The sequence below is a fragment of the Corvus cornix genome, chromosome 7 (assembly GCF_000738735.6).
Source record: "Corvus cornix cornix isolate S_Up_H32 chromosome 7, ASM73873v5, whole genome shotgun sequence".
NCBI lineage: Eukaryota > Metazoa > Chordata > Aves > Passeriformes > Corvidae > Corvus > Corvus cornix.
Genome location: NC_046337.1, coordinates 13,449,117 through 13,468,565, shown reverse-complemented (window position 1 = coordinate 13,468,565; position 19,449 = coordinate 13,449,117). Strand labels below are relative to the sequence as shown.

Sequence of the window (19,449 nt, the reverse complement as noted above, 5' to 3'; positions counted from 1 at the left end):
TGTAAGCCCTCCCTGGAAGCTCATTGTCACTGACACTGTATATACTTTACTTCACCAAGGAGGAGAAAATATCTTGGGTTTTTTTTGTTTTTTTTTCCACAGACCTATTCTGTAGTTCAATAATGATGATTCACAATGTGGTATCAAACATTAACGTTCTTTACAACATCTGGAAAATACTGACTGGAAAATTAAGAGGAGATTAATGTTCCTTCTGATATTTTTATCCTCTTCACGCCTCATCATCATGCCCACTGTACCATGAGAGCAACAAGATTGGATATCTTTGAAATATGCTCAGCAGCAGAATGTGATATTCAGGCTGAGGTAAGAAGATAAGAGCAACTGACCTGCAAGATTAAGGTGACAAATTAGACATCCAACAGGACATCTTTGTACGAAATAAGTGAGGTATGAATCCATGATGCATAGTTGTGTTGACTTCTCAGCTGAACTGTAATTCATAAAAACTGTAGACAGTGTTTTGTTTCTGATTGTTCATGGTTCCAGTGACAATGAATAACATTGGTCAACACAGAAGATGGAGGGAAAGATATAAAGAAATTTGAGTAAATAAAATGAAAATAATTAATAAATGATGTACATGTAAATTGCATAGTATATAATAATGTGGTATATAAAAATAATATATATGTACTATATATGTATAAGTAATATATGTTTGATAGGTACTAGATTTATAGATGCCTGTTCAATACATTTATGCTTATAAAATATATGCATATAATCTATGCAAAGCAGAATATTTGCATATATATGTAAACATATATATATACACATACATATATATATATATATGCACATATATAGATAGATAGCCATAGATACAGATATAAAATGTATGTGAAAATCAAAATAACCCATTGTCCATCTTCCTTGAGAAGTAGCTCAAGAAGTAATTGGCTCAAAATGCAGCTTGATAGGTTAGACCTTAGGAAAAGTTCTAACAATTATGCTTATGGATCGTATGGATCAAAATAATTTATGTTGCCAAAAAAGAGCATGACATCATGACATCTGCTGGTCATGATATAGATACATTTTATCCTTAAGATTGCCTTTCAGCATCCTGCCAGCCTTATGATACTATATCCTTCCAAACTTTTAAACTCTGGACATCAGTAATGTGTTTAACTGAAGAGGTGCAGCACTGAAAGGGCATATTGCTTCTTTGGATTTATGTATTTAAAGGGGCTATCTAATGAAGAACATGCCATTCTCCCCTGCAGAGAGTGAGTCATTGTAGGATTTATCCATATGATATAAAAGACCACATAAGCTTAAGTAACAGTGCGTTATGAAAGTGAAATTAAAGTTGAAAATGGTCACCGCTTCTGGGACAAGGGGCAGGGGGGCAGGAAAAAGCCAAATAGCCAGGGGTATTTGAGCTAGTAATTAAATGTTCCACTCAACATAGGTTTTAATATGACAGTAGGTAAAAACTAAGAAATATTCTTCTTCCTGTCAATTCTGGTTGTTTATTGCTCAGAATTTTTGTTATGCAAGCACAATAGATGGTAACTAATGCATCTTTTTTATGACACTCTCCAAGATTTGTGAAGGAATATTGCAGGACTTTCAGGATCAGATAAAAAGGAAGTGGTTTGGAAAGGGCACCACTAAATAAATGTGTTCTAAAATCAATGTTGAGTAATTCAATCATCAGAATATATGAACAGAGTAAGCTCCGAAGTGAAACACAGTGACCAAAGAAATTAGTGGAGCCAAGTTGCTAAGCAGAGATAAATAGAGGTCTAATTGGTTTTATACATCTCAATTGAGGTACTTATTCATGTGCAAAAAACTCACAACATTAAAAATAATTTGATTTAGAAATTGTTTTCATGGAAAGCATTTGGTATGAAGCTCCTCTATCAGTGTAATATAATGACAGCAGAAGAGAAGATATTTCCAATTAAACACTTGAAAGCTTCATATCCGTAAATTAGTTGGTAGGCAATAGAGTTTGTATGAACTGTGACTCTGAATGGAAAAATATGTTCTCTTCAGAAAATTCATGCAACTGAATGGCATAAACATGATCTGCAAATTCTGATAGGTCAGTACTTATCTTTGTAGTTAAATGAAAATTATGCTTTCTAATATGTTTAGCTGCTGTCTTCTACTGGAAGATATCAAAGTAGCTTCAAATATTTGAATATATTCAAATATATGACTCAGTGAAGCAACACAAGTATCAGAATCACAGAATATGCTGAGCTGAAAGGGATCCAAAAGGATCACTGAATCCAGCTCCTGGCCCTGCATGTCCATCCCTCATTAACCACCTCTTTGGAACTGCTTTTTATCAGTCAAAATTAGTTTGGACTGCCATTACCCAGAATTTTCTAATCTCAGGCAGATAAAATAAATAAGCTAGTAGTTAGATTCTTAACCTAATTTCTAAGACCTAATTCTTGCTGCTCAGTGAGACAAGAGAGGTGAGAGCAACATATTTAATAGCTGACATATTCCAGCTGATGATGGATGGGAGCTTCACACCTGTTCAACTCAAGATGGAATTTATCGTGGACATCTGACTGGATGAGGTCTTTAGTTACCAGAGTTTTCAAGGTCATCTCTGCTCTCTTACATGAGGAGTCTCAGCTGGTCAACCTGCTCCTCCAAAAAGTTTGCAAGGAACAAGAGCACTGGTTCCAACAATTTTGACCCCCTTGACTGGGTCCATGTGAGCCACATTTCTGATGGAGGGACATGCCCAAATGAGTAACCTCAGACATTTAGAGTTTAGGGCAGGTTTCACAATGAATTCAAATTCCAGCTTTGGGTTATATGCTTCCAACCTGTCTGCTGTTATTTCACATAAAGAATGCTGTGGGCACGAGAGCTTTGTATTTGTTGGGGCTTTGTGAAGAAAGACACTTAAAAATACATGAAATTTAGCCAGAATACTGAGAAAATGCTTAAAGCAGAAGCTCAGTAGTGCATTTGGTAATCAGTCTAAGATGAAGTCAGACACTGACCTTCTATACTCTTAGAAGGAAACAAGAAACTATGGGCCCTGCTCTTTGCTGCAATTTAATGAAACTTGCATAATTCAATGAAAAGAAAAGAAAATAATCTTCTGGTTGAAAAGCATGCTTTCAAGACAAAAAGATGTGTCAGATATATATATTGACATCACCAAATTAATTTTAAGTTTTGAAATACTAAGCTTTAATTAAAATTGTATTTTTAGTATGTTTCAGTAATTGGAAGGTTGCAATAGTTTAGATAAAAAAATCAATGTAGAAGGTTTTTTCCAAATGGAAATTAAGCCTGTTTCATAGCCTTCTGACAAAGCTTTCAAATATGTAATTTTGTTTCTCAAAACAAGGTTTTGTATTTTAACTGACATAATGGTCCTTGAGTGTTCTGAACATACATGTAACAATTTTTATCTCCTACATAATTTTCGTCAAACTTAATGCCCTGAAGTCCATTAGTAAGGAAAAAGAGCAGAGAAACATTTCTGACAGATCTATGTAATAAATGCTGAATGACAGCTACTCAGGAAAACAAAGGATTTCTTGTTTTTTAATGAAAATCGAGATCATCAAATTGCTAGCTTTGCAAAAGAGGGTTGTCATTTAGTACTCAGCCCAGACAAAAAGGATATCAATGTGAAAGTTTTGTGACTGAGATGAAGACATGGTCTGATTTACCACACCTCACTTTGGAGCTTTGGATTCTGAATAGCAGAGATTTTTCCCTGAATGAAGAGAGTAAGTATTTTTGTGAAATGAAAAGCCACTTACCCACCTCTTTCCCTACTGGGAAGTATCCAGGATTGGTGACTCAGCTGCTTTCCTGGGCAGCCTGTTCTGATGCTTGAAAACCCTCTCAGTGAAGAAATTTTTCCCAATATCCAATCTAAATCTCCCCTGGTGCAACTTGAGGCTGTTTCCTCTTGTCCTGTTGCTTACTGGGGAGAAGTAATCAACCCTCAGCTGGCTACAGTCTCCTTTCAGGGAGTTGTAGAGAGTGATAAGGTTCCCCCTGAGCCTCCTTTTCTCCACACTAAACACCCCCAGCTCCCTCAGCCGCTCTTCATAGGACTTGTGCTCCAGAGCCTTCCCCAGCTTCATTCCTCTTTAGACATCTTCAGGAGCGGAGATGAAGACAAAGAGCAGAGAAAACCATATTCTCTGCTGAAGCACTGCAAACTTGTTCTCAGGAAGCCCAAGGAAGGAAATGTATGTCATCCAGGAAAGACAGCAGGGAACATAATACTTGGGAAAAGTTGTCAACCCCCATGGCACAACTGGTGACTGCTCTGCTTTCCACTGGGTAGCTGTTTCAGGAAGGTTTAGCATCCTGGTTGGAGTCAGTTATCAAAGATTATCAGTTTAATTTTTTTAAATTGTTTTTATTACATATTCCCAGTCAAAGGCAGCACAGGGCAGAGACTGTCCCAAAGCCTGGAAGTCAATGCAAGAATTTCAACTTTCTGTGGGTTAGCTTTGATCTTTCTCTTCCCTCTGTCTTCTGGGCTTCATACCAGAAAAGCAATCAGCAGAAAACCAGCTAATCTGACCACAGAAAGAAATAACTCAATACTCTACATTTTTCTAACCTGTCCACCTTTAATTTCCAGCAACAAGGGAATGTGACCCCCTTTGGGAGCCTGTTCCCTTTGCTTGAGTTAACACAGCACAGTCAATTTTCCCACTCACGTTTCACACAGAAGGCTATTTCCCAGCTGGTAGAAGTAGATACTTAGCTGCTTTTAAAACTTGAGGAGTTCTGTAATTGAAACACTAAGTTATTCTGTGCACAAAAAGCCTCAATCAGTTGCTGCTCACACAACATATGCCAAACTTTGGGGGTTATGTTATTTTCTTTCTTTTTCTATCGAAAACTTTAGAGAAAATGGATTTTTTTTCTTCAAGAAGAGGAAAAAAGCCCACATTTTTGCCTAGTTTGATAGTTCTAGAGGATGGGGTTTTTTTCCACGATCATGTTGAAATGACATGTTTTGGTCTATTGCTTAAAATGAACAGATTTTGTATTGAATGTATTCAACAGGATCAGAGTTATTTTGAACTGAAAGAATGTAGTATAGGATCTGGAGTTAATACTAAAAATGCTATTTACCAGAGTTAATGCTCACAGCTAAGGAACATCTGAGCTTAGTCTTACATCTGAGTTTAGTCCTGGTACATACTTTTTAAAACTTCTCTTGAAATACAAAGTAGTGTTAACAGATGTTTACATTTTTGTATGTGTGTATCTTCCTGTGTGTGTTCTCCTGATCTCTGAAGCTGGCTAAGAAATAATTAGATAATGTCTTCAGAAATTTTGTCTTGCTTTAAAAGTTTTCAAGATATTGAAACAAATGAGTCACTTATAAAACATAATGCATTCTAAAGCCATTGACTTTTGAATATATCATTTCAAATAATTGATAATCTTTCTTGAGGGTATATGTTAATTTTCCTACAAGAACTAGAGCCCAACTTCTTAAAGGTATTTTACTTTCTAATTCCCAGGGAAATCCGTGTGGATTAGGGACTTGAATTGGCATTAGACTTTTAAATAATTTTGAGAATCTGGATATAGTCTTCTACCCACAATGGCATTTATAGCAATTAAGAAAAACAATACTGGAATTATAAGTATAAAGTAGTTTTCATTTTTGACTGAAACCTATCTGTCAGTATACCAATTGCAGTTCCCCACATCCGGGAACACTCAGCTGTTTATTGAAATTGTGAGAAGAAATGGGATTGAGCCATGGCCAGCACCTGGATAGAAGTTACTTGTTAAAAATGAAGAAATCTTTCAGTTACTGTCTGATGGTTCCTGAGGGATCCAGTGAATGTCACCAAATGCTGTCTAGCCATAGACCTTAGCACTGTGTCTTGTCCATGCTGACAGCTAGATTAGATCACTTGTCCACAGGCCATCTACTTGTCCCATCTTCCCACATCTTCATTTAAATGCTGCATTTAGTTTTGGTTTTGTGTTGTTTTTTTGACCTTCAAAATATTTATTATATGCTACCAAGTGACAGTTTTCTTCTGCCCCAAAGGTGACTGGATTCATCTCTGTGGTGGCTGAAATCACCCTTGGGCAACATTTGTGTTCATAAAATGTTCATGGGCACTTGGATGAAGGTGAGGTATGTGGTCTACAGGGAAGAGAGCATTTCCCTCCTGCCCAGCTGACACAGGTGGCTGAATTATGTCAGCTGGTTTAGGTATACATATATACAGACAGTTATATTTATATAGCTTTATATAGCTTTTAAAAGCACTGCATTCTCACCAGGCCACTGTAATTTTTTCCATTTCTGTTAACTTGGTACAACACAGCATTCCCATGTATTTGCTTTAACAGTCACTTTCTTTTTTTATCCAGAAACTGTCCTTTCAATTAGCTGCTGCTAATTAAAAAACACTAACAAATGTCCAGACTGTCCTGAAAACTGGCGATAGTCTATGTATTAAATGAATAAGGACAAGTAGAAGTTAAGCTCATTAAGGCTTTCAGGGGTTAACGAACAGGAACATTAGTTGAGCATTGCTCAGAATTTTAAAGAGGGACTTCATTGGCACATGAGCTAACACAGAGGCTGGATCTGAAAAGGTGTATGGGGACACGAGCAAAATATCACAAGTGAGGGCAAGGAGTTACAGACATCAGCTACTCCAGAGCTGCTTTTATGGAATGGCCAGCATGTTGTGAAAACATAGGGTAGGTTTTCCTCTGATGAAAGAAGGGTGAATGGTGTTAACTGTGTCCTGCAATGGCTGAGTGCTGTGAGACTTGTTGGAGAGAAAACCTTTGTATGGAGGCCAAGCACAACAGGGCCAGTAGTGTAGCTAATCATAACCATTTGTGTCTGTCAGAAAAGTCAGGAAGCCAAGGCTTTTGGGGAAGAGTGTGGCCAGCAGGACTCGGAAAATGATTCTTCCCCTCTGCTCGGCACTGGTTAGGCTGCACCTTGAGTCCTGTGTCCAGGTCTCAGCCACTCCAGTTTAGGAAGAATGTTGAGATGCTGGAGTGTGTCCAGAGAAGGGAAACAAGGCTGGTGAAAGGTGTGGAGCACACGTCCTGTGAGGAGCAGCTGAGGGAGCTGGGGGTGTTCAGCCTGGAGAAAAGGAGGCTCAGGGGAGACCTTATCACTCTCTACAACTATATGAAGGGAGATTGTAGCTTGTGGAGGTAGGCTCTTCTTCCAGGCAACCAAGAACAAGATGAGAGGACACAGCCTCAAGCTGCACCAGGGGAAGTTTGGGTGGGACATCAGGAGGAAATTCTTCACAGAAAGGGTGATTAGACATTGGAATGGGCTGTCCAGGGAGGTGGTGGAGTCACCATCCCTGGAGGCACTTAAGGAAAGACTGGACGTGGCACTCAGTGCCATGGTGTGGTTGACAGGGTGGTGTTTGGTCATAGGTTGGATTTGATGATCTCAGAGATCTTTTCCAACCTAATGGATTCTATGATTCTGTGTGAAGATAGGAATTGCTGCAATACACTGAACTCTGTTACTGCAGAATATATATTATATATATTTAGGTAAAATGCGTGCCATGTTTTAGTTAACTGCTGAGCCTGTGCTCCATACCACACTCTGGTACACTACAGCATTCCCAAACAGCTCTCTTAATGTCCAAACTGTCAACTGCAATTATCTCCAGGCCAGGTAAAATAAGCAAACAAAACCCCTAAACCAAACCAAATTAAACAAACCTGTTTCCCTATTGTTTCAAACAGACCCAACTAGTTAATGCCTATAAGTTAATAAATGGTTCAAAAATTGGGTTCAGCCACACAGATGCTGTGGCTGAAGTATCCAATAGAATTTGTATTCTGCTGTAAGGTGGCCACTATTTTTGTAAGGCAGCAGAAGATGCCTGCATTGGCAGGAGGAAGGTAATACATGTAATTTCTGTTCTTCCAAATGTGAATGATACAGGGTAATGTGAGGGTGGCTGGGAATAGGAAAACCTAATCTAGCTAGAAGCATAGGTGAAAATGGCAATTAGGCAAAAGCAAAATTGAGCAAAACCAGGCCTAACAGCAGCAAAGATAACTTTTTCTTAATAGAGGATTTAATTAGAAAAGACTGCATTCCTCATATACATACAGATAATTCAGTCTTAAATTAGGCCTTTACACAGGGTGTTTGCTATTGGCTTCCTCTCTGAGGAGTGGCTGCTGGTTTTAAGGTTCTCTGTGAGAGATGGCTTGGCTGGTTTTAGATAAAGGAATGGGCTTGCTTTGCATAAAAGTACTAAACTACCTGTATTAAAGACTTGAACTCTCAGATCCCGGGGGAACCAATGACATTTACTTCAGGTGTTGACCGTGATTTAAGCATATTTGACTGCTGCCTGCTACACATTCTGCTAGGGGTAGAGTGCATTGATTTTTCTAGAGGAAGTTGCCTCCAGTAGTCAGCTGAGAAAGAAAACAAATCCCTGATGACTTGCAAAGGTCTTGGCTTCTTCCTGGTATTTTTAGGTAAGCTGAAGTATGAGGTCTCTGAGGCTCGCCAGTTCCGTCCTGGCTTCCCTGGGACCCAGAATCTTGTATTACAAAACACTTAGATAGAACTAGCTCTTTTAATCTTATCTGACCTTTGTTGCACAGATGTGTTTTTGTGATTCTTCATTGGTGATAACTTGTCTGCACTACATTTCTATAGGGAGGGGAAAGCATTAATAATAATTAAAAAAGAAAAGTATCCTTTGAGTTCTCAGCAGAATGGTTGCATTTGAAATTATTCTTTCCTTTTTCTTAAGTCCTGGATTACAGGATCAACGAGTAAACAGAAGTAAATTAACCTTCATCTAGCTCTTTTGTTTTCATCTTATTAACCTCCAGTGTGTAAGGAAATGTGTCTGAACAAAGATGCAGATTATCAATATTAAAAGGTCATTTTCATTTTAATTAATATATGAGAGAATTACTGGGGCATTGAGGAATGCTGTGGCAACTATTTTTGTATGGGGCCTGGGGAACAGAGAGCAGCCAGTTTGAGTAGCACAAAAATATTACAGGAAGTTCCTTTGAAATGGTGACTTATTATATTGAATTGCAATACAAGATTAGGACCTCTACAAGTGGCGCCATCTTTGCACAATAGAAAACCAATCTTCTGCCCTCAGTAGATGGATCAAGGTGGAACAGCCATAAAATGCTTTACAAAGGCTAAACCAAATGCTAGAAAATCTAATCTGTCTGCAGAAAGATGCCACACTTCTGATAAGCCTGGGCCACGACCCAGTCTGTCTAGAATCCTAAACTGGACAGTTTAGGCCAACCCTCCTCTGGCTCATGGTGTAAGAGAGGATTAGCATTTATTTCAAGGGGCTAAAGGCCACATTGCTAGATTATGTTGGGCTTTTTTTTTTTTTTTTTTTTTTTTTTTTTTTACTAGTAGCTGTAATTTCTCACAAGTAAAAAGCACATGGGAGCTTGGATTTGGGCAGGGTGCAGGAGAGGTCTGCTGCTCAACCTTCAGTGGTGACTTGCATTGAGGTCTGTTTCCTTGATGGGGAGATTGGTTCCTGAGTCTGTTATGTGAGGCACTTTTTCCTGATTTGCAATTTATTCTTTTTCTTCATGGGAAATTACATCAATTTGTTACAGATCAGGGCCTTTACAAGTGCAAAAATCCTCTTTTGAGATTCATACAGATGTTTTTGCAGATATTTGACTTCTTGAGTAGGGGTAGGCTTCTGCCTAGAAAGCTCACCAAAATTGGGGCGTTTGTAGCAAAGAATGTAGCAACATGTTTATTTCAAGTCCTAATTTCTTTAACATGATTTGAAAACCACTCCATCTTTTTGGTAAGGGTCTGGCTTGTTGTGTATGAATATACAAAGGAATGTTCAAACCATATTTTGCAGACAATACCTGTAGATATTTTGACTACTGGGCAGGGGTTATGCCCTCACGTTTTAAACTACTTCCAAGTCTATTATAACTGAGGGGAGATGGAAATGTGTAATAATTTTGGTGCTCTGGAGAAACCAGAGTCCTGATTCATATGTGGGAGCAGTGGGTGTACGAAACATCCTGAATGTTGCCCGCCTACTAAGGGCAATTATGAGTTGGCAGTGGTGGTCAAAAACACATTCCCTACAGGTCAGTCCTACCGGGTAAGAACAGTTAGTCCACAGGAATCAGGAATGCATTACCATAATGACTTCTAAGGCACCTGCCACTGAGGCTCTGAATACTTTAGTAGATGCTCTGAGCTACTTCAGGGTATGAAAGCCTCCAGGTGAGAGAGCTGGGATGATAACTTCAAAGACCTTCTTCGGAACGGAGAATATTCAAAGTTCCCTTGAAGATATTTTTAAGTCCATACTTTTCCTAGTAAGCAGTTATCCTTTGCTTAGGTATCAAACATTTTAGCAAATTTGTTTGAAATTCAACAAAGTTTTGACAGAAAAGAATAAAAGATTATTTTCTAAAACTAACTATAAAAAGAGGGAAGATAATTAGGAAAGAAAAAATGCTAAATAAACAGTGCTTAGTAAAACTGAATAAAATATGTTTTTAATTAGTTTTTCTAATGAAAATGATAGAGAGTTAGAGAGTCAACTAAAAAAAGTCTTTTGCTCCACTGTCTGAGAAAAATACAATGTTTAGAGAACTTCTGTAGAAAATCTTCTTGAAAGCTCTGGGGATTTAGTCATATGCTCGAGGAGATCTGGGTTTACTGAATACTGAATTCTTTCAAGACTTTCCTTACATGGGTGAAGAAATTGAAGCAGGAAATTTCACAAGGAGAAGAACGAATAAGGTCCAGTTTTGCCTGGCTTTGGGTGCTCTGATTGGATTATCTGCTCTCATCTAATGAAACCAAGGCTGAAGCTTTTCCCGGAGCTGGTTCTAGCAGCTGTCTATCCCCAGGCGGCAGAGCAAGAGCTCTCTTTTCCTGTCTTACACGTCTCTGTGCTTTCTTGAAATTCGTAGGAACACAAATTTGTTGAACCCGCGCCCTGCCAGACGCCAGAACGAAGGATACTCGTGTGCTGGGAAGCGGCTTCCAGGCGGAATACCAGTAGATGGCGCTTGGGAATGTGCAATCTGCACACTCCAGGGAAAGGTGATTTATTTCAGCCTCCAGTCGATAAAGGGTAACAGTTGAGACATGACTATCTTAAAGTTAGACCATAGTAGCACGGTGACCTGTAATTTCTTACAAAAGAGAGAAAGGCACACTTTTTTTTTTTTTTTTCATATACCCTCGAAATACGTGACTCACTGTATTTCCCTCCCAATAGAGAGATCCCCTGATGGCTCTTGGAAGACTGGCGATGTTTGTCTTTGGAGTTCAGAAAGAGGAAGATTGACCTGGATAACAGGACCTCCCCTGAAGCTTCCCATCCTCACAGTGGTGTTTCCTCCTTTTCTGGTCAAGGCATCCCCACCAGCTTCTGCAGGAAAGCTCTGCAAAGGAAAGGCAGCATGAGCAGAAGATGGTCTTTAGAGAGTGGCAACAGCACAAGAGCATTAAATTAGGACTATTGATGGTGGTGGGAATCAATGCTGAAGCAGCTGTACCTCCTCCCTGTGCTTTGAAGGGATTACGGCTACCCTGCAACAAGACACATGGGGTGACACTGTGGTGACTGCCAGGGAAGTGCCTGCTACAGGAAGTGTTTTCTACTTCTCTGTGTTGCCTGCTTTAAGGGAAAGGTAGTAAAAGTCTGCTGCCTTTGATGACCTAGTCCCCACACTTTCTCCAAAGCTCTGCCACCAGTGCCGTAGTGCTGAAAGGCTTTCAAGTTAGCTTGGATTTTTTTCATGCTGTTTCTGCACTGCAGAGGTCTAGTAAGTTAAATGTCCCATAACCAGCCACTCCATCAGACAACAAAGGCTAGGCATTTATTGTGGCTGAACAAATAGCAGGAAAGGAGAAAAATGTCAGGTGTGGGGGGGTATATGTGGAATTTATGTAATTTTTCATATATATGACTTACCATTTTCCTAGCAACTTTACCACAAGGGACCTCAGAGCCATAGATGGAGGCAAACAGCTTTGTTTTAATGTGAGAGAGAAATTCCACTAGCACTTTGCCAGAGTAATGGGCAAAATTATTCAGCTTTGTCCCCTGAAAAAGCTGGCATTGCAAAGGGCCTTTTTATCCCAAATGAGCAGCTGAATAATATTTTTGACAACTTATTGTGAAGAAAATACAGAGTGTTTTTGAGAAGGGGTTTGTTCTCCTTTCACATAGCTGCAAACAATTTCACCTTTTCTCCATTGACGCATAATATACATCTGAGCACCCCTTTCTTGCCTTATTAATATGGCATATTTCATATCGTGCAGAAGATTTTGCATAACTTACTCATGGAAATGTTGACAAAATCTTTACATTTCTGCAAATTTTATATATGCAAATAAATCACTGCTTTGCCATTAAAACTGCATCCAGAATTCTTATTATTACCCAGATTTGCATTTGTTTTCTATAAACCTTTCCCTTTTAGGTGGCTTCAGAAACATTAGTCCATAAAACCTTGCAGCCAGTCTTGGTGACCCAAATCTGAATTCCCATTTTAGAGTGGCTTAGAGTATTTATTATATCAATGAGAATTTTTCCATGAATCAAAATCTCACTGAGACACTTAGTGTACAAATGTGCACGTTTGTTTTCAGTTTGTATTGGAGCAGGTATTAAACATTTTGGCCAGGTTGCACAGTGGTCAGTTTTAGTGGAACAGATTTCAAAGGCTTTTACTACACTGTGGATTCTTCCTACATTCATATAATTTAAATCCTGAAGAGAGATCAAATCATTCATTAACCTCCCACAATTATCCCTAAAATATTTTATGAGATTTAGAGCCTTCTGCTTGCAGAGAGGTGGAAAAGGTAAATAGAGAAGAGTGTGGGTGAGAAAGGGAGGGAATATCTCATTTAGGTCTAGTTGGCCTTTGAGCACAGTTTAAATGGATGAAGAAGAAAAATGAATAGCTGTAAAAATAAGAAAACAGAGAGAATTTGATATCTCTCTGGAGGATGAGGGTGAGAATGCATGCATGTTAGGATGTTTGAAAATTCTCAGCATTCAGAGCAAAGCTGGCTACCATTCAACAAAATCAGAGGAGTATGCAAAACTACAAAAGTGATAATCTTTCAAAAAAACAAATCTGTGGGTAAGATAAGAAATTATCTGGGGAAATTCCTGCTGGTATACTGTGGTAATGGTTTAGAATGTAATTCAGTAACTGTAATCCCATGGAAGGTGTGTATTAATAACAAGGGAATTTAGTTCTGGGAGAAATGTCCTAGTTGGCTTAACAAACTGCGTCACTATCTATTACTTGGTAGAGAAAAATATAAGCAGCTAATTAATGCTTTGGGGACTTAGGAGGAAGAAAAAACAACAATGAAAAAACCCAAACCAGAGTTCTCCCTCTTCCCCAGGGATAAGGAAATGCAGGAGGTAGAAAATGATTTATTATTTTATGTTACTTTATTTCAGCCAGAACTTTGTCAGAGGGCTACAAAGCGTAACTCAGCTTTAATCGGTGTAAATTTTGAGCTTGATTCATTTCTGAGTAGCGTTAAATTTCACTGGGTTTATAATCATATAAATGCAGAGCTCTCAAGGTGATCTAGTCCTTAATAGTTACTAGTGAATTTGGCCCAGACATTGCATTAGTTAACTGTACCATAAGGATGCTAATGAGGGGAAGGGTAAGTCAGTAATTCTTTGCTAGCCTAATTCCAGTAAACTATGAAGGAATTTATTATGCTGTAACTTGTTTGTTCTGAATAGCATGGTCTGTAGTGAAAAATAGGGAAAAGAACTTTTGGTTGGGTGGAGAAAGTTAAAACACACATTTAGCAGCAGAGGTTATTTATAGATAAAATATACAAATATACAAATACACATCCAAACCTGAACATAAGCAATGGAAAAGTAAAATTTCAAATATAGGGTCTCTCAAAAAGCAGTTTTTAAGTACTTTTAATGGAGGTAAGCTGTAAAAATGTAAGGATACTGAAAGAAAGGTCATGGACTGTTTGACAGTTCTGGGTAACGAGAGGAAAGCTGCTGGAACAATAGAAATGGGAAAAGTAAGGTCCCTCCTGCCTCACTCAGAAGATAGTTTTGACCTATTGACGTAACTCAAAAAATTCCTGCTGATCTTCCAGGGAATGAGGGACTTTGACTTAGGTACTAATGAACTGTTTAAAGGCTCCTGAGCAGCGATAGGGTGGAGTGAGAAGGCAGGAGAAAGTTTTGAGTTGAAATACCAGTGTCCTGACATCCCAGATGCAAGATTTGTGAAAAGCAACCAGCTTCACCATTTCACCTGAATGTCAAAAGCTGCAGCTTGTATATGGTGAGCATTAGCTGTGAAAAACAGCTGTTCAATATTTTTTTAACTATGCTGATTATTTTTAGTTCAATGCCTCTTTAAACCTCAACTGCTCCCTTATCACTATACCTCTAAGAAATCTGCCTTCTGGCAGACCCCTTTGAAATTTGTTTTTTTGCCTGTAAGGTGCAGATGCTTAGCAGCAAGTCTATTTTCCTTCCTTTGCAACCTCTTCCCCTGAAAATACAAAAGGAAACTTCACCCAGATTTCCTGCTGTCCATGAAATCAGAGGGTTATCTGGCAGACTTGTGACTTCACCGTATTTTGTGCCCATGTATGAAAAAAATACAGATTCGATGTAAAATGGCAACTTGTGCTGCAAAGCTCTGCATACTGACCGTGTTTTGAAAGGGTGCTGAGGTGTGTTGTATTTCAGAGTGCAGTCTGCATGCTCTGTTTGTGTGTGCACCTCACACATGGGCACAATTGTTGCAGCTTCATGTTCGGTGTGGGGGACTGAGCTTGCAAAGCAGGATGTCAGCATCTCTGTATTGACAAGGAAGTTAAGTGTGAAATCTGGTTGCCTAACTACTAGCATCTGGTGCTATTATAGACATTTTTGGTTACATTGCTCCTTCTTTTTCCGCTATTCTGGTATTTCACATGAAGTCCTCCATCATGTCTGCCAACCATACATTTTTGTTGCATAGTGCAAATGCCATTAGAACTGTATTTTAAGGAAGTAAATTGAACCTCTAAATTAGGTTATTCACCCTGAAGCTGAATCGCACCCTTGCCAATCAATTGCGATAGATTTCAGCCTCACATAACTTTCACATTTACATAATTTTTGAAGTAGAGGACAGTGTCTCACCTTAGAAAGGCACCAATTTCTATTTAATCATTAGAAGGATTCTGTTTCTGTGTGTTTTATCTATGCTCAGTAAGCATTAGCAGTCTGTCTGTTACCTTCTCAATAGACATAAGTCCTTTCTAGTCCTGGCCAGGTTGCCCATCCTTATGGGTCTATACATGCTGTGGGTTTGTGTTTGGACTCTCAGTCAGGTATTCCGAGTGAGAAAGTAGTAGACAGAGTGTATGAGTATGAGAACAAGGCTCAAAATATATGTGATATGATTTTCTAGCTGTGAAAGCTTTTTTTTTTTCTTTTTTTTAATTACGCGTAGTGTTAAACTTGCAAAGTAACACTGATAATGACACGACTGTTTTTGCATATTCTGCCTCAGGCTCTTTTGTGGTGCTAAGCATCCAAAAGTCCATGGAAGTGAATTATGTTTGTGTGGTTCCTGCCCACTGACCCTGCTCAAATGGATTGAATTAATGCAATATTGGAACTTTAAATTTAAGCTCTTCTGAACATAGCTGGAAGTTCCTCTGCTCCAAAATCTTGTGGCTGAATAATATTTTTAGTCGTGATTCTCGATCTCTTTCCATAGTGTATGCAAGGTAGTTTATGTTTGAAGGCAAGGACAAGCTTGTTGTATCTTTATATTTTGGTGATGACAAGTTAGCTCTTCACAGTATTTCTCTAGAGACTTTTTTTTATACTAGACTAAGAAAGAAACAAAGAGCACATTCAATAATGGAACTCTAGTCTGAAACTAGCAGATGTTGTCAGTTTTTTGGCATAAGATGGCAAATATCAATAGATAAGAAAACATCATGGAGATTTGGACTCCAAAGGCATAAAAGCCTTAAAAATATTCAGAAGTCTTTTACAAAGATTTTAGCATATTATGAGAGCACTGTCAAATCAAATGCAAATTTAAATCTAATTAATTCCCTACAAGGGTAGCAAACCGCTCTGCTCTTTAGTTTATATGAATACATTGCTAGACTGGGCCTGAAACATAATTCTTAGCCAGAAAATACACTTAGAATATGGCCTCAGATGCAGAAACCACTTCTTTGGTATATGTAGGTAGTGCTGCTGTGAATATTTACACTTCCCATCCTGGGAAATAGTTTCTGTAGGCACCTCCCCAACCCAGGCCTGCCATTGCTGGGGTGGAACAGCAGTGCCCACAGCACTGGGGAGACCCATTAGCCCTCAAAATCACAAAAATGCCTGAGATCAGGAGCCCCCTGAGCCTCTGCAGCTCTCCTCCAGTTAGGCTTCCTTCCAAACACAGTTCCCTTGTCTACAGAAAGCTGTCTTGGTGCTGGACCTGCCAGCTCCAGTGGCAGCAGGAACCTGTTTTGTAGATCTTACTTGTTATGTTTTAGAGAGCTGCTGCTGCTGCTCTTCTTTGGAGAGCATTTCCATTATCTTTTTCATGCAGCTCCTACTTAATGAAAAATCTTCACAAATCACCAAAACACTTTTCCAGGGATAGTTTTGTAATGAAGTTGCAATTTGATTCTTCTTTGCCTTGAGATATCAGTGTTTTCCTCTAAGATCATCAGGGTTTTTTTTTGTTTTTAATAACAATCTCTCATAGTGGAAAGAAATATTAATTACTGTCTTTTATTATTTGTTTTAACAGCACCAACATGTAGCCTTACCAGTAGACAGCAGCCATGCTAGAGTCATGAGAGATAAGATGCTGAAGCAAATATAAAGGAGACTTTTTAAAAAACACCATGGTTATTACATATTACATATTATTGCCCAATTTGTGGCTTATTATCTCCTGTCACTTTTAGATGATCATAATACATTCACTAATTGCCCTCAGTATCACCATTAAAAAAACAAGTTTCAGTTCCTTCAGATACACACCATACTAACCCCATGTGTCACTGAGATTCCAAGCAGAGCCAGTATTTCCCTTCACCTCTTTGTACATGCAGCCAGCAGCTCAGCACTTGGGCTGTGGTCCCAAAAGCACCAGTCTTGTGGGTATTTTGTGCCAGTCAACAAGTGGGATTTAGAATGTTAAATACCACATGGGATAAGAGGCAAGAAGCAGAGCATAACTTCTTTTGCCTTAGCAAATGCAGGTCCTCCTTCTGTAAAGGAAGGAATTTATTCCAGGGAAATAGTGATCAAAGTTTTTTTTCAGTAGCTGAGAAGTGAAAATCTTTGCCAGAGAGGGGTTATACCTATAACTATACATATATATATATACCCCATATATGAGTACATATAGGCATGTGTATTTTATCTGGTGTGTGTATATATGTATTGGGTGGATGGATGAGTATATCTGTTTGTAGATGCACATAATACAAACCAATACTGGTCTTGAGGAGTGACTGATTCTCTTTCTTGTTCGCAGTAGTGTCTCAAAGTGATATGTTGGGTGTCAGATCCCAGGACCGTCCCCTGCCCTAGCAGATACATGAAGTCCCTTTGCACTCTCCTTTCAGTCTGCAGAGTTTCTTTAACTTGGTGGTGTTGAGGAGCCTCTGGATCAGATTGTAAGGATCCTGCACAACAGTCTTGCCTGTAAAAAAAAATCCTTTTCTTCTGCAATAACTTCCTTATTGCAATATTTACTGATCTCTTGGCAGTGTTGGTGGGGGAAACAGAGCCCCATCATCATCTCTTCCCTATCACTTTTTAAATGGTCTCTTCCCAGCTGGGAGCAGATTTCTTCCTTCACAACAGCTTACAGCCTTTTAGGAGGATGGGGTGAACTAACAAAGGGAGAATTTTGCTTAACCGTATGGGGCTGAGGTGCTTCTCCATTCTGGGCACCAGCAGTAATGGGAAACAGAGCTGATGTCTGTGCCAGGCAGCTCCTTTCTGATGCATGAGCAGAAGAATGGCTTGAAAGGCACTGCCTAGACCTTGAAAACACCCAGTTTTAACAAGGAACTCAGTGTGTGTGTGTATATATAACTAAAACCAGGCCTTAATTGTGGGTCTTAGGCTTTTGAATAAAGCTCAGACATTCCCTGCCTGTGGAGGACCACACGCATATAGGGAGTCAGATGCATCCTGAGGCAGAGAAGTCCTACATGTGACTTTTTGCTATGCCATTGAGATAAATCAGTAGAGAAACCACTCCTGTTTTTTTTACTCCCCAGCAAAATTCAGGTGAGGAATGGCCTTAAGGAATAGAAGGTTCTAAGCAAGACTTAGGGTGCAATTCAAAATTTAAAAGAAACATAAAATTCTCAGCTGCCAGTTAAAAAAAAATCTTCCTGTCACTCCATCTCCAGTGCTTGTCTTAAAAGGGGAGCTATTATATTTTAGGCATCAGCTGCTAGGACCACTGCATAGCTCTCATGTCCATATGGAAGCAAAAAGTCCATTGTACATTTAATTTCTTTCGTTAATACTTACATTCTTACCCCAAGGCCAGTTATCTGCACGAGTGCACAATCATTCATTCAGGAAAAAGGGCTTAATTTTAACCATATAAACTAGCTAGTAGACTGTTAACTTAGGTTACTGAAGCTGAACTATTTCATGTTGAATTCCTTGTTTGTTAAGTAGCAGCATGTTGTCTTTCATACATTCATCATCCACTCCTTCTCTCCATCAGGTCCTGTTCATTCCTGCTCTGTTCTGATTGTTACACATTATTTTACAGTAAAGCCTGTAACACACAAAATATCTGCTCCCCTTCCAAATTAAAGATTTCTCTGTAGCAGTACCTTAGCAATGGCAGAGATCCAGCATGCACCTTGGATATAGTCTCCTCATTAAGTGAAGGATAAAGCAGAGCTCTAACAGACCTGTCAGCTCCTAAATTCCTATTGCCCAGCACCTTGCAAAGTGGGAATGAACTGGTCGTTTGGACAACTGACCACCCCTTTGTACCTCCCAATGAGGCAGAAGCACTGTAATCCATCACATGGTGGATTTCTCCCCACACTAATACTTGTAGTGCGTGAGCTGTTTGTAGCAGACTAAGTCATACTATTGGTGCCCCATCAGTGTTTTGGCTTTGCAGGGTGGTTTGGCCCCCATCACTGCAGAGGTCTGAAAAAATTTTGTTAGAGAAGGGTGCAGGGAGTTGGAATGAGAAAAATAATTTGGGGTAGAGAAAAAAATGCCTTCTGTAAATTAGTTGTGCTACAGTGAATTCTTACACTGTTAAATTAAACATTAAGTTCTTACAGGCTGCCTTCTGTGACTATATAGGTTAAAAAAAATGCAAGGAAAGGTGTAAGGGAAGAGGGGTTGGTTTGTCCAAAATCAAGGG

At 39.0% G+C, this 19,449-nt stretch overlaps 1 long non-coding RNA gene across 1 annotated transcript; it reads left to right on the top strand.

Moving 5' to 3' along the window:
* The first annotated feature begins 6,624 nt into the window (after positions 1-6,624).
* Positions 6,625-12,421, top strand: LOC120410269. The gene is made up of 3 exons (XR_005602301.1): positions 6,625-6,720; positions 10,963-11,095; positions 11,274-12,421. It is a non-coding gene; the product is annotated as an uncharacterized LOC120410269 (long non-coding RNA).
* Positions 12,422-19,449: the final 7,028 nt, after the last annotated feature.